Source organism: Pelodiscus sinensis, chromosome 2, assembly GCF_049634645.1.
Source record: "Pelodiscus sinensis isolate JC-2024 chromosome 2, ASM4963464v1, whole genome shotgun sequence".
NCBI classification, from domain to species: domain Eukaryota; kingdom Metazoa; phylum Chordata; order Testudines; family Trionychidae; genus Pelodiscus; species Pelodiscus sinensis.
This window is the reverse complement of record NC_134712.1, coordinates 114,232,887-114,248,005: the sequence shown is the minus strand read 5'-3', so window position 1 is coordinate 114,248,005 and position 15,119 is coordinate 114,232,887. Positions and strand designations below refer to the sequence as shown.

Here is a 15,119-nt window from a genome sequence, read left to right as displayed (position 1 = left end):
GAAGCGGTGGATGTGGTATACCTAGACCTTAGTAAGGTATTTGACACAGTCTCGCGTGGCCTTCTTATCAATAAACTAGGGAAATGCAGCCTAGATGGGACTACTGTAAGGTAGATGCATAACTGGCTGGGCAACTAGTTGTTACTGTAGTTAATAATGGTTCACAATCATGGTGGAAGGGTATAACAAGTGGGGTTCCACGAGGTTCTGTTTTGGGGCCAGTTATGTTCAATATCTTCACCAATGATTTAGATGATGGCATAAAGAGTGTGCTTATTAAGTTTGCAGATGAGATACCAAGCTGGGAGGTGTTGCAAGTGATTTGGAGCATAGGGTCAAAATTCAAAATGATCTGGACAAACTGGAGAAATGGTCTATGGTAAATAGGATGAAGTTTAATAAGGACAAATGCAAAGTACTCCACTTAGGAAGGAACAGTCAATGTCGCACATATAGAATGGGAAGTGACTATCTAGGGAGGAGTACTTCTGAAAGGAATTTAGGGGTCATAGTGGACCACAAGCTAAATATGAGTCAACAGTGTGACACTTGCAAAACAAGCAAACCTGATTCTGGGGTGCATTAACAGGAATGTTGTGAGCAAGACACGAGAAGTCATTCTTCCGTTCTACTCTGCACTGATTAAGCCTCAATTGGAGTACTGTGTCCAGTTCTGGGCACCACATTTGAAGAAAGGTGGAAAAATTGGAGAAGGTCCAGAGAAGAGCAACAAAAATGGTTAAAGGTCTAGAAAACATGACCTATGAGAGAAGACCGGAAGAATTGAGCTTGTTGAGTTTAGAAAAGAGAAGACTGAGAGGAGACATGAAAGTGGTTTTCAAGTATCTAAAAGGGTGTTATAAAGAGGAAGGAGAAAACTTGTTCTCCTTGGCCTCTAAGGATAGGACAAGAAGCAGTGGGCTTAAATTGCAGCAAGGGAGGTTTAGGTTGGACATTAGGAAAAACTTCCTAACTGTCAAGGTAGTTAAACACTGGAATAAATTGCTTAGGGGTGTTAGTCTATTAAAACTACATTAGATAATATATATTTCACATTTTGTTCAAATAAATATTCTAGCCATATACCTTCAGATTTTTCTGTTGAACAAAAATAGGGGCAGTTTCCCATTGAAGACATTTAAAAATAGAAACTGAAATTTATCACTGATAACTGTGGAACATTTAATATAGAAAACTCTGATGTAATACACATTTTATGTAATTATATAAAACTACGCACATACTGAGAAAATATAAAACAAATAGTGAATGAACAGTTGGAAAAGGATGAAAATTCTCCGTTCCATTTAAGATGGCTGTTTTGGGTATATTGCTCTTCACTGCTTTCCTGCACCCAATAGGTGTTAATATTAGTAGACCTCTATTAAACATGACTTTATGAAAGAAGTCTTGAAAATAGAAATAAACTGCAGCTGCAGAATTTTTAGGGCACTTTCTTCACTTGGTCTGAAATTATATCTATATAAATCAGAATTGTATCACAAAAGACACCCTTCAAGCTGGCTTGTCAGAACCTTGAATTATTTTACAGATAAACAAAGATGGACAACTTTTTCCATTCAGGATATCATGTTTATTTGTGTCTAGCTGTACTATAAATAAGCCAGCTTTCCATGGTGCAGCCTTTAGCTTTGTATGTAGTGCTTTTAGTATATATGCAGTGTGTTTATATTCAATGTATATCCTTTTTGGTTTGAGCATATCAATTTTTCTTCATTTTTCAAAAATCCACATATGTATCTTTGTATTCCATTTTAGTGTCTTATTTTCTGTCTCAGTATTCTTTCACTTCTTTTATTTTGTTTCACTGGACAAAATTGTGTTTAGCATCTGTAACTACTATGTGTTTGTGTTTCAAAGGTTTTGCATTTCTAATACCCTTTTTTATCAGTGTTAGCATCTCCCTGTATTCTTCCCAGTGTTCTTTACCTCTTTTTTCCAAGTGTAGCATAATCTATATTTTCCCTCTGTCTTATTCACCTGTTCAAACATGTGGAGTTTACTACAGCTGTATCGGACTTCTGAAGAAAATATTTTAATTACCATCTACATTTAGCCTGACTTTTCCCCCCTGTGACTGATGAGTACTTGATATTTGTCTAAAACTATTTTGTGTAATATCTTTTCACATCTACAGTTATCTAAAATGGCAGAGTTTTCTTCTGGTAGCAATTAAATTTGATTTCCACATCACATTTAATCATATTGTGGCCTCTTGACAGCATTGCCCTATTTCTGATTTATTTATTCTGCTCTCTTCAGTGGTTAGAACTGATTTTGACAGGTGGGTCCCTGACAAGTTTCAGGAAGCAATCGTTTAATTCATCTATCATTGTCTCATCCATACTATGTTTTAAAATGGGTTCTGAATTAAAATTGGACTAACAATTATGCATCTACTCAGTCTCGTTATCTGTGCAGGTACAACTTTTATTTTATTAAATCATAATTCTCATATCTCACTTTTAGGTATGATCCTTTCAGTGTTTTGATTACTTGATTAAGCTCAATTTAACTGTTTCTTGTGGCAGGACTAGCCTTAAACATGTACTGAATGTGCAGATGCACAATGCCTATGCTTTGCTGGACCTGCTCTGTGAATAATCTCCCTCTCCTTCCCACCTCCACATGCACCTTTATGAACTCTCTGCTGGGCTGTCATGATTCTCCTACTATTTCAAATAATAACATTAGGAACCCAAAACTTTTCTTGGCATCCAAGTGACAGGATCTCCAAAACTACTGTCCAGAGAAGAGCAACAAGAATGATTAAAGGTCTAGAGAACATGACCTATGAAGGAAGGCTGAAAGAATTGGGTTTGTTTAGTTTAGAAAAGAGAAGATTGAGGGGGGACATGATAGCAGTTTTCAGGTATCTAAAAGGGTGTCCTAAGGAGGAGGGAGAAAACTTGTTCATCTTGGCCTCTGAGGATAGAACAAGAAGCAATGGGATTAAACTGCAGCAAGGGAGGCTTAGGTTGGACATTAGGAAAAAGTTCCTAACTGTCAGGGTGGTCAAACACTGGAATAAATTGCCCAGGGAGGTTGTGGAATCTCCATCTGTGGAGATATTTAAGAGTAGGTTAGATAAATGTCTATCAGCGATGGTCTAGACAGTATTTGGTCCTGCCATGAGGGCAGGGGACTGCACTCTATGATCTGTCAAGGTCCCTTCCAGTCCTAGTATTCTATGATTCCACGGGTGTTTTTCTTTTTTTGGTGAGTAGACCATGTGATCCTGAGCATCTCTTTCTCATTGACATTGGCCCTTACAAAGTCTTTTGTACCTTTTATTTGATTAGCCCCTGAAAAATGTCTCCTGCATTAATTTACTCAGTTACACTTTGAATTCATATATCAGATTAGTAACAAAAGCACATTTTTTCTGTGCATCATCATCTAAAGGTATCTGCCAGTAAATCTTAACCAAATTAAAAGAACTGAGATATTTAGCTTGCTTAAGATATCTGTGGTAGGTTTAAGATAAGCATCTAGCTCTGTGGCAGCACTGAGTTGCCTATAATTAACACACAATTTTAGTGTTGTCTGTCTTAGGGACCAGGATCTCAGGTTGTCACTCTTTAATTATTTCTTGGTCCAACTTGTTTTGTATTTCTGTGCAAATTTGCTTTTGTACTTACCAATGACGCAATAAGACCTGCTGGGAGATGGCTGTGGTCCTTTGGTAATGATTTTATGAGTTAGCAAGTGTGTCTCCCCTAACTTGCTGAAAAACAATACTTTCTGTTCTTGCAACTCATTATCCTTCTGCCTTTTCAGTTAGTATTAGAAGTACATAAGAACGGCCATACTGGGTCATACCAAAAGTCCATCTAGCCCAGTATCCTGTTTTCCAACAGTGGCCAGTGCCAGATGCCCCAGAGGGAGAGAACAGAACAGATAATCATCAAGTGACCCTCTCCTATCATCCATTTCCAGCCTCTGACAGAGGCTAGGGTCACTATGCCTACCCATCTTGGCCAATAAGTATTGATGGACCTAATCTTCCTGAATTTATCTAGCTCTTTTTTTAACCCTGATAAAATCCTGGTCTTCACAACATCCTCTGGCAAGGAATTGCACAGATTGACTGTGCGCTGCATGAAAAAAAAAAACCTTATTTTTGTTTGTTTTAAACCTACTACTTATTAATTTAATTTGGTGACCCCTAGTTCTTACGTTATGGGAACAGTTAAATATCTTTTCCTTATTCCCTTTTCCCATACTTGTCATAATTTCATAGACTTCTATCATATCTCCTCCCCCTTAGTCTGCTCTTTTCTTAGCTGAAAAGTCCTAGTCTTTTTAATCTTTCTTCATATGGGATCCATTCCAAACCCCTTAATCATTTTTGTTGTTCTTTTCCTGAATCTTTTCCAATGCCAATATATCTTTTTTGAGATGAGACGATCATATCTGTACACAGCGATCAAGATGTGGATATACCATGGATTTATATGCAGGCAATAAGATATTCTCTGTATCATTCTCTATCCCTTTTAAAATGATTCCTAACATTGTTTGCTTTTTTGACTGCTCCTGCACATTGAGTGGATGTTTTCAGAGAACTATCCATAATGACTCCATGATGTCTCTCTTGAGTGGTTGTAGCTAAAATAGTCTCCATCATCTTGTATGTATAGCTGGGATTATTTTTTTCCAATGTGCATTACTTGACGTTTATCAGCATTAAAATTTGTTTGCCTTTTTGTTGCCCAATCAGTTTTGGGAGATCTTTTTGAAGATCTTCACAGTCTGCTTTGGTCTTCAATATCTTGAGAAGTTTAGTATCATCTGCAAACTTTGCCACCTCACTGTTTACCTGTTTCTCTAGATCATTCATAAATAGGTTGAATAGAATTGATGTCAGACCATTGGGACACCACTAGTTATCTCTCTTCATTCTGAAAACTGACCACTTATTCCTACCCTTTATTTCCTATCTTTTAACCAGTTATCAATTCATGTAAGGACCTTCCATCTTATCCCATGACAACTTACTTAAGAGCCTTTGGTGAAGGACCTTGTCAAAGGCTTTTTGGACATCTAAGTACACTACATTCACTGGATCCCCCTTGTTCAAAATGTTTGTTCACCCCCTCAAAGAACTCTAGTAGATTAGTAAGGCATGATTTTCCTTTACAGAAACCAGGTTGAATTTTCCCTCAACAAAAGGTGTCACATTAGCTATCTTCCAGTCATTTGGTACAGACCTAATTTAAAGGAGAGGTTACAAACCACAGTTGTTAGTTCCACAATTTCACAATTGAGCTCTTTAGAACTCTTGGGTGAATGCTAGCTGGTCCCAGTGAGTTGTTACTGTGAAGTTTATCAATTTGTTCCAAAGGCTTCTCCAATGACACCTCAATCTGGGACAGTTCCTCAGATTTGTCACCTAAAAAGAATGACGCAGGTTTAGGAATCTCCACAACATTCTCAGCCATGAAGACCGAAGTAAAGAATTCATTTAGTTTCTCCGCAATGACCTTATCATATCTGAGTGCTCCTTTAGCATCTCAATTGTCCAGGGGCTCCACTGATTGTTTAGGATGCTTCCTGTTTCTGATGTGCTTAAAAACATTTTGCTGTTACTTTTTGAGTTTTTGGCTAGCTGTTCTTCAAACTCCTTTTTGGCTTTTTTATCATATTTTTACACTTAATTTGTCAGAGTTTATGCTCCTTTCTATTTTCCTCACTAGGATTTGACTTCCATTTTTAAAAAGATGTCTTTTTATCTCTCACTGCTTCTTTTACTTGGCTGTTAAGCTATGGTGGCACTTTTTTTTGGTTCTCTGTGTTTTATAATTTGGGGTGCACATTTAAATTGGGCCTCTATAATGGTATCTTTTAAAAATGCAGGGATTTTATTTTTGGCACTGTACCTTTTAATTTCTGTTTAACCTCATTTTTGTGTAGTTCTCCTTTCTGAAATTAAATGCCTCCGTGTTGGGCTGCTGAGGTATTTTTCCCACCACGGGGATGTTACATTTTATTACATTATAGTCACTATTTCCAAGCAGCCCAGTTATATTTACCTCTTGGACCAGATCCTGTGCTCCACTTAGGACTAAATCAAGAATTGCTTCTCCCCTTGTGGGTTCCATAACCAGCTGCTCCAAGAAGCAGTCATTTAAGATATCACGAAATTTTCTCTCTGCATCCCATCCTGAGGTGACATGCACCCAATCAATATGGGGATAGTTGAAATCCCCCACCATTACCAACTTTTTTTTAAAATTTTGATAGCTTCTCTAATCTCCCTTATTATTTCATAGTCACTATCACTGTCCTGGTCAGGTGGTCAATATATCCCTACTGCTATATTCTTCTTATTAGAGCATGGAATTACTATCCGTAGAGATTCTATGGAACGTTGTGGTTCATTTAAGGTTTTTACTTCATTTGATTCTACATTTTCTTTCATGTATAATGCTACTCCCCCCGTCGGCACGATCTGTTCTGTCTTTGATATATTTTGTACTCTGCTATGACTGTGTCCCACTGATTATTCTCATTCTACCAAGTTTCTGTAATGCCTATTGTATCTATATCCTCCTTTAATACGAGGCACTCTAGTTCACCCACCTTGTTATTTATACTTTTAGCATTTGCGTATAAGCACTGTAAAAATGTCTGCCATGTCCTGCTGTGTTAGACTCTTTTTCATTGGATTGTTTCTCATCTGATCTGACCCATATTTTATCATCTTCCATCCTCTCCTATTTACTAGAACATAGAGTATCTCTATTAGTAGACCCTCCCCTAAGATATATCTCTGTGCAATCCATGTACTCCTCCATACTCCCACAATCGTGGGCTTTCCCCCAGTCCTTAGTTTAAAAACTGCTCTAACTTTTAACTTAACTTTTTTTAATGTTAGGTTTAATATTAATTCACTTCAAATATCACTGCTTTACAGAGATGAGTCAGTTTGGCATTCAGTCATCAAATCAAAGATAGGGTATGCATCATTTTCCCATCTAAACAACAGATCATGTTTACCATGGCTTGTTGTGATAAGCTTTATCTCTGTTTACATGTACCAGTTGTGGGACAGTATTACCATGAGGCTTTTTAACATATGTATCTTCATTCACCAATTCTGTCACCTTAAAAGCTCTTTCCCAAGAATTTTTCATGTTATATTTGTATGAGGTTTAACCCTAAGTCCCCTTTTTAAGAGTGTTTGTTAGTTTTACCATACTACTTGTGAGGACTGATGGTCCTTGAGGTTATTTTGAAAAATACCCATGAGGTCTTTTAATTATTTTCTGCACCTCTGTCTGTATTCAGTAACTTGCTCTCCCACTGCTGCAGGTGTCCCCTTGTGATTTTCTGCTGAAATCTAAAGATTCCCTCGCTTTCCTTCCAGATAGATCAAATGGGGGAGAACCTCTTTGATTCTTAGGTACCTCCCTAAAAGCAAATAGCAAATATGGTAACATTTCATCCCATTATTTTCATACATTCCCAGCATAGCTTTTGCTTTCCACCAAATCATTTGTTTGTGGGTGATATGGTGCAGCTTTTAGTTGTTTTATTGCACACAACTTCCATAACTCACTCAATAGCTGAGGCATGAGATTTGACCTACAGTCAGATAAAATCTCTTTAGAGAAATACACTCGGCTAAAAATAGTGAAAAGGCTGTTGCCACAGAATCAGCTTCTTTGTTAGAGCAAATGCTTCAGAATATCTAGTGACAAAATCCAGCCACCAGGCTATGTTTCGTCCCACTTTGGATAGGACATGGCATAGGTCCCACAGTGCCCATTGCTTATTCCCTACATATTCGGCAGGTCAACTGGCTGTTTGTTTGTAGGTTTTTCCAGGATTCTTATCATTTCCCTTGGGATCTTCCCTGTACAAACGCCCTTCCTCGTCAAAAACCTTTGCCCATTTCCCCCTCTTTTGGGCCCCACATATCCCCTTAGGCACTCAAGAGTGGGATTTGCCCTTTCTTCATCTGCAAAACACTGTCACCTGACAAATGGGTCAACTTCAATAGCAGGTGTTATTCCTCCAGTGCCCGCAGCTCTGAGGACATGCTTCTTTCATTTGACATAGAGAAAGTGGCCTTGTCCTTCTCACACCTGGACACACAGTGATTTCTTCTGCTGCAGAGATTCTGGCAGGGCCTTCCCCATCTCTATTAGCAGTTTCTGGGTCTCTGCTATTTTCCTTTGGAATCCCAGCACACTGTTCCCTTTTACTATCGGTTAATACATTAACAGCCGTAGTCATGTGCAAAATATCATTCCCCATTAGCATTTCCACTGTCAAGTCACCCTCTAAGCCTTCCCATTGTAAATGAACGTTAGCCCAAGGCACAAGGGATTTTATCTTTTTCCAGTGTCAGAAGCTCTACCTCCTGATCAGGTAACATGTCAGTCTGCTGGACCGTGCTTTCCCTGGCCAGAGAGATTGGCCATCAGTTTCTCCACCCTGTATGTTCTTTTCCATTGACTTAGGTGACTTCACTATATTCCACATCTACCTCCTCAGGATCAGACTTCACAAATTTCAACAGAGCACTTACAGTTACTTCTTGGAGATGAGTGTTAAGGCAATTGCATCTGTGTGGGCTGGATGGAGAGTGGGCTTAATTTCTTTTAGCTGAGGGCAATGATTTCTTAGGCGCTCAGAGTTACAGTAGAAGAATCTTCTGTATCATAGTAGAGGGTCAGACTATCAAAAACTGGGCAGATACCCTCACTCTGATGGTCTCTGCTAGATATTTGAGAGCGTTTGTCTGTTCAATAACTCCTCCTAATTGGTAAGAGCTAGGCCACAAATTTGGTACACAGCTTCTTATGATAACTTACAATAAGGTCAGGGTTTAGTTGTTCCAGGAAAATGGGATGTGCCTGGCATGGGATTGCTTCTCATAAATTCATACAGAAGAGAGAGACAGAATTGCCAGGTGGATGAAAGGGGCTGAGTGAGGGGTTCATCCCTTTCCCATCCGGGACTGTGCCAGCCCCGGGCCTCCCACATCCTAGGCGAACTTTGGCGGGGAGGGGCAGAAACTCCTCCCTCCATTATTTGTATTGGAACATTGCTGGCTGTTCCCCTTTGTCAGGGAGTGAGGGGAAAGTGCATGGTTTGATGCATCTCTTACTCTGGCTGGGGAACACAGGGGGCAGATGAACCTGGACCTGACCCAGACATTCATCCCTCCCTTGGCTGTGCCCACTTGAGCTTCAGTGGCCATGGAGAGGCGCTTCTCATCTGGTTCCAAACTGCTGCGGTGAGCGAGGGTCTGGAATGGTGTTCTCTCCTCTGGGCAGCCTGCATAATGACCCCCTCATCCCAGCCCCACCCCAGAACAGTGATTCAAATGAAACATGTACATTTTCATTTTATTTTCCAAAAAACAAACATTGAGAGAAGGACCAATGCCAGGTAAATCTTCTAGTAATCTATATGAACTTAACCTGGAGCCACAGACAATCCTGTTAGACTTTCCAGCACGTTACCACCTAGGCAAACTGGACTTCTTTGATGATAGGTCATCAGAACCAAAAATCACCACACAGTAGGTTCTTCCAGTCCCAGGAGACCAGCCACTCAGGTCAGTAGATTCTCAGAACTTTAAACCAAAGACAATGCTGTGACCAATCCTTTAGTAAATTAAAGATTTATTAATTAAGCAAAAGTAAAAGGTTAAAGCAAATAAAATATATTACAGTTGGCTCAAAGTAGGTAGTCCAAAACCATAGCAGGGATGTTAAATCTACTAGTTTTCTATATGTCTTTCTGGGTTACCCAAATAGTTTTTGGGAACCTTGATTCTTTTGTTCAAAATTTCCCCTGCTAGAATTCATCAGCTCAGAGAATGGGGTAGGGAAGAAGTGGCCAGGGCATTTGTTCTCCCCCTTTATAATATCATGGTCTTTTTTTTTTTTTTTTGCTGGAATGATTTTTGCAGTGTCATGGGGCCATGCCAGTACTATGGTGTACGTGCTTTGCCATCAGTTGTTCATCTGCATTGCAAATTTTTCCTTGTGCATTCTGCATATGTGCCGTTTAAGGTGTCTTCAGGCATGATGTGCAAGGTCTCTTGTTAGCATTTCCTTTGATATCCCTGAAAAGCTTATCTGTGGGCGTTTCTCAGAGTCACAACAGGTTTGAGTTACAAATACACAGCCAAATCTCATCATTCCACCGTGTTGATATACATGTTATATCCAGAGAGTAATATTCAGCAGGTTGCAACTTTTCCAGTACCTCATAAGACAAACTTTATACAAAATTTATCGCATTTTTGTAAAACTAGTAACCATATTAGTGTAGGCACACCTTCCCCTTTAGAGAGCATCACACCTTCAACAGTTTTCTTGCACAGGAGGTGAGAGAGAGATTTCTAGGAGGGGAATTGTTCTGGAAAGATGAGTGCCTGAGTTCTCAGCACCCTTTTTCTTCCCAAGGAGAAAACAAGGTACCCCCTTTACACTGGGTTTTTTCTTTTGTGCCTTGCATTCATTAGACATTCAGGCTTGCACAAAGGAATTGGGCAGGATGGCCATTTTTTATACAGAATTTAAAAAATCACCCTATAATGCATCTCTGACCTCACCAGAACATAAGGAAATGTTCTTGAGCAGAGAGATCAAATAATAGGTCTTAGCCCCCTCCTTTGTCCTTTTGTTTCATTAAGTCACATTTTATAGGCCTACTAGCTCTGACTCATTCCAACACTTTTTTCCTGAGATTTATACGTTTCAGCCTATATACTTGAAGGGTTATTTGAAATGTTTACAAAACAGCTGTTCAAAATTCGGGATATTTCCAAGCCCCATTAATTGGCATTTCATTAAATCCATTTAAAGCTTTACCAGAGAATTTTACAGTCAATATAGGGAACTTCTTTCCTGGAACCTTATGAACCTCACCTGGTCTGGCAAAAGTGGTATTCTCCAATACACATTTGGTTATCTTATATGCAGGCCACAACTTGTTATGCTCCTTGTATGAAGGGAATGACCGGAGACTTGATTTGACCATGCCTTGCCTTGCCATGTCCAGATTATACTGTCTCTTCTCTTTTTCTAGGGCTTCTTTGTCTTTCAGCTCCATTGTTGACTGGTATAAGTCTTGCTGCTGTTCTCTTTCTGGCTCCCTTTCCTTGGCTTTCATCTCTGCTTGCCACATTTGGTGTTCACACTCTTTGTCTTTCTGTTCTTGCTTTAACAACAAACTAACCTTCCTTTGACTGTTCCCAGCCAACACAGCTGAGATTCACTTGAAACTATTACACTAGTGCATGAAGTGTAAATCTCATGTAAAATAGCAAGCTGTTTATAAATCCTATTTAAGACACAGCCACTGAAATATTCTGGAGTGCAGTCTAAACTAGTGAGAGGCTGTTACCATCTGCCCTGTAACTTGGGGTGCCTCACAATGCTTTGCTGATTAACTCCCAACCTGGGCTCTTTACAAACTGTATGCATACTCTGAATGTCTTGGACTGACTGGGGACCAGGGCAGAATGCTCAGAGCACAAGCTGTGGTGCCCCACATAGATGAAGCCTGAAGCACTGAGCCTTGGTACCCTGTAGCTGAAACCTCCAGCTCCAGTACCCCATGGGGTAGGATGTTAAAGCCCCAGCATCCCACCGAGTAGAAGCCCTGAGGCCTGTTCCCAGAATCCTGGAGGTCTCCAATGGCTGAAACTGTTGAGTCCATCCTCTGTCTGCCCCCCCAAGTTTTTATAACCTGGGGAGGGAGGGCTCAGAACTCCTACTCTGTGATCGTCCCTGTTTTTTTTTTGTTTTTTTTTAAAGAAAATAAATCTGATGAGAACTCTACAATCAATTTCACATGTAGTATTCCTTATTAAGTGTTGTTTGTTCTGCTGAAATAAGAGATTTGATGTACTGAAAAATATAGGAATAACTGTGACTCCACTATGACAACATGAAATAACGTCTGTCTTCTACATTACTTTTCTCCCTCTATTCTCTTTGGAAAGAAAGGGTTTCTCTTTGTGGATGATTCTCAGTCTCTTCCCTTTAAATGACACTGGAAAAACCTTGAATTCGCTTTATCTTCTCCAAACAAATAAGTTATACAGAGAAAGTGTTTTTTAATACTACAGATTGGACTTCCCTATTCCAGTGCACTCGGGACCTGAGCTATCCCAGACCAGGGAAGGTCAAGACTTCCCTGCTGGCTGTCCCACTGATGGCTTCTCTCCATGGGGCTCCCTGCCCTGCTTCTGCCCCACTAAATCTGGCCCGCCAAGGCTCCCTGCCTGCTGCCTGCACTGTGCCGCGGGTTCCCAGGAGTTCCCCAACCATGGTCACCTGGCTGCCACCAGACCTGCAACCTTCAGCGGTTCCTTGGGGTTTCCCAACCCAGGGCCTCCTGGCCACCGCTGTCCCCATTGCCACCGAGGGTTTCCCGGGGATCTGCAGCCACTGCTGGCCCCATTGCCAGGGGCTCTCCGGCTATATGAACCCACTGACACTGGGGGTTCCCCAGTTGGGGTGGAGGCTCCCTGATGCCGCCTGGCCCCACTGATGCTGGGGTTCCCCTGCTGGGGCCAGGACTTCCCGGTGGCCGTCTGGCCCACTGCCAGGGTTCCCCAGCCGGAGCTCCTGAGCTGCTGCTGGGTCCCACTTTCACCAGGGGAGATCAGGGCTACCTGGCCATCCCAGCACCACTACTTCGGGGGGAACGGTTCCGGGGGGGGGGTTCCCCTTGCTGCCCACAGGCTTTCCAGCTGCCTGACCCCACTGACACTGGGGTTCCCCTGCCTAGCCACTGCTGGCCCAGCCAGGACTTCACAAACCCTGTGTTCTCTCAGATGGCTGCCACTTCTGGGGCTCTTTGGTCCAGCAACATCCATGCCAAACCATGGATGTTGCCAGACCAGAGAGTCCTGGATTTTGGGAGGTTCAACCTGTATAACATAGAAGACACAAGAGACATTAAAAAGTGTAATAAAATATTTCAATAGAATTGACAGTTTCCATAATCATTTTATGGGGGGTTTTAATCAGAAACGTTTTATTTGCAAATGCGTTAAATACTAAGTGCTACACTTATTTTTAAAGGGTTCTGTATGTCTGGATGACCAAAGTAACAAAGTAAATGTTAAGAGAAACTGATGCGTTTTCAAGGTTTATTTTAAATATCCTTTTATTAGTACAGTGTAATTCCTAATTCAAATCTGGCCAAAATGAGTAAATAATGCAATTACAGTAATAGTGTAACAACTGTTTAAGTAAATGTACATAATGTCCTCATGGGACCCACAAGTCTCCCACACATGTTTTTTTTTAAAGTTACAGCATTATACATTAGTGACAGGATTTACATATATTATGTAGCTCTTTCAGCTAAACAGGATGAATTATTCCAAGGGAAGTTATAGAAATTTAAGATTCAAGAGGTGGGCTTTTTTTTTTTTTTTTTAGTAAGGCTTGTCGATAAGTTTCTTTTTAGCTATCTTTAAGATATACAGGCAGTCCCCGGGTTACATGGATCCGACTTACATCGGATCCCTACTTACAAACGGGGTGAGGCAACCCCGCACTAGCTGCTTCCCCCCAGCAGACCAGGGAGATGCGAAGCTAGCGCCCCCCCCCCCACCCAGCAGACCAGGGAGATGTGGAGCAGCTTTTCTCAGCAGACACCTCAGCTTGAGAATAAAGGACTGAGGGAAGTGAGGTGTGGGAGAATAAAACTGAGCTCTGGAGAAATGTTTCACTAGAGTTTCCCCTATAATATGTACCAGTTCCGACTTACATACAAATTCAACTTAAGAACAAACCTACAGTCCCTATCTTGTACGTAACCTGGGGACTGCCTGTAGTTATGGGGCTTGTGGCTCTTATTACGGGATCAGGGCCATAGTTTAATCTTTAAATATTTGACAAATGGTTTAATCTATTTTGTTAAATATAAAAATATGAACAAAATCAGATTTGTGGTTGAGCCTGTAGTGCACCTTTCCAGTGTTTCTGCCTTCCATATTTGAATTGCAATTTTATACAGATTTCAGATGGCAATATGCAAATCTCTGCTCAGAAATGTCCCTTTATCTATTGGTGAAAGAAGGTAGAGGAGGTAGTATCTTTTATTGGACCACAGGTACCAACTTCTTGTTTTCCCTCCAGGTGTTCCTAAGGCTTTTTCCTCGCCCTCTTTCTTCCCTCTCTTGTGGCTCTGCCTTTGTTCTGCCTCTTCCTGTTCCCTTTCCATCCTCTCCTGAGACCCCTGCCCATCACACTCTATCCTCCCTGAGCCACCAAACAGCTGTGGCTGATGGGCACTGAGCATGCAGTCTATCTATTGAACCCATTTCAATTGGTGAAAGAGACACGCTTTCTAAGTATAAGTAGCTCCTCAGAAGATCAGCTAAATACAATGTAGAACAGATTTTTTTAGCATAAGACCTTAACATATTGAGAGAACATTAGAAGTGAAGTGGCCCATTAACACCTCTTCTGTCATAGAACAAAAAAGTGAGGCTAGCGATTAAAGATGGTTGTAATGTCACAAATCCAGTGTCTTTATTTAAAATAGTGAATTTTAGTGTTGAGAAAAGTTGAAAATTCAAAGCTCCCAGTCTTGTGTTTTAATGATGTTGTTACGGTTTCTTTGATGACAAGACCTGAGAGGGTAGGTATAGACATGATCCTTCTGTGAAAAGTGTTTGCCCACGGGTAATACGTTTTTGTTTTTTATCATTTTTCTATGTGAGTTCATGCAAGGATGTAGTAGTTGATTTCGTCCACACAGACGTTATTGGGGAATTTAGTGCACTGGATGAGGGAATACCACAGGATCTGTAAGATCTTTTATCTATTGGATATGAATATCTTTCATAATGTTCTTTACACCTCCCATAAATGTTAAATGCATTCACAATATGGAATGGGGGGGGGGGAGGAGATACTTTGTCACTCCTGAGTGGCTTGTTTGCTTGTATTATTTGAAAGTCCACCAGTTAAAGTTTTCATAGACTCATAAATTCCAGTGTCAAAAGGGACCATTGTGATAATTTAAGCTGACTTCCTGTGTGACATAGCCTATAGAACTTCCCCAAAATAATTCTCTTAGAAAGAACAGATCTTAGGTAAACATGC

At 40.6% G+C, this 15,119-nt stretch overlaps 1 protein-coding gene across 2 annotated transcripts in view; it reads left to right on the top strand.

Moving 5' to 3' along the window:
* The window catches only part of CDYL (chromodomain Y like), a 153,954-nt gene that overhangs the window by 120,444 nt on the left and 18,391 nt on the right, over positions 1-15,119 (top strand). The gene's annotated exons all lie outside the window — the stretch shown is intronic.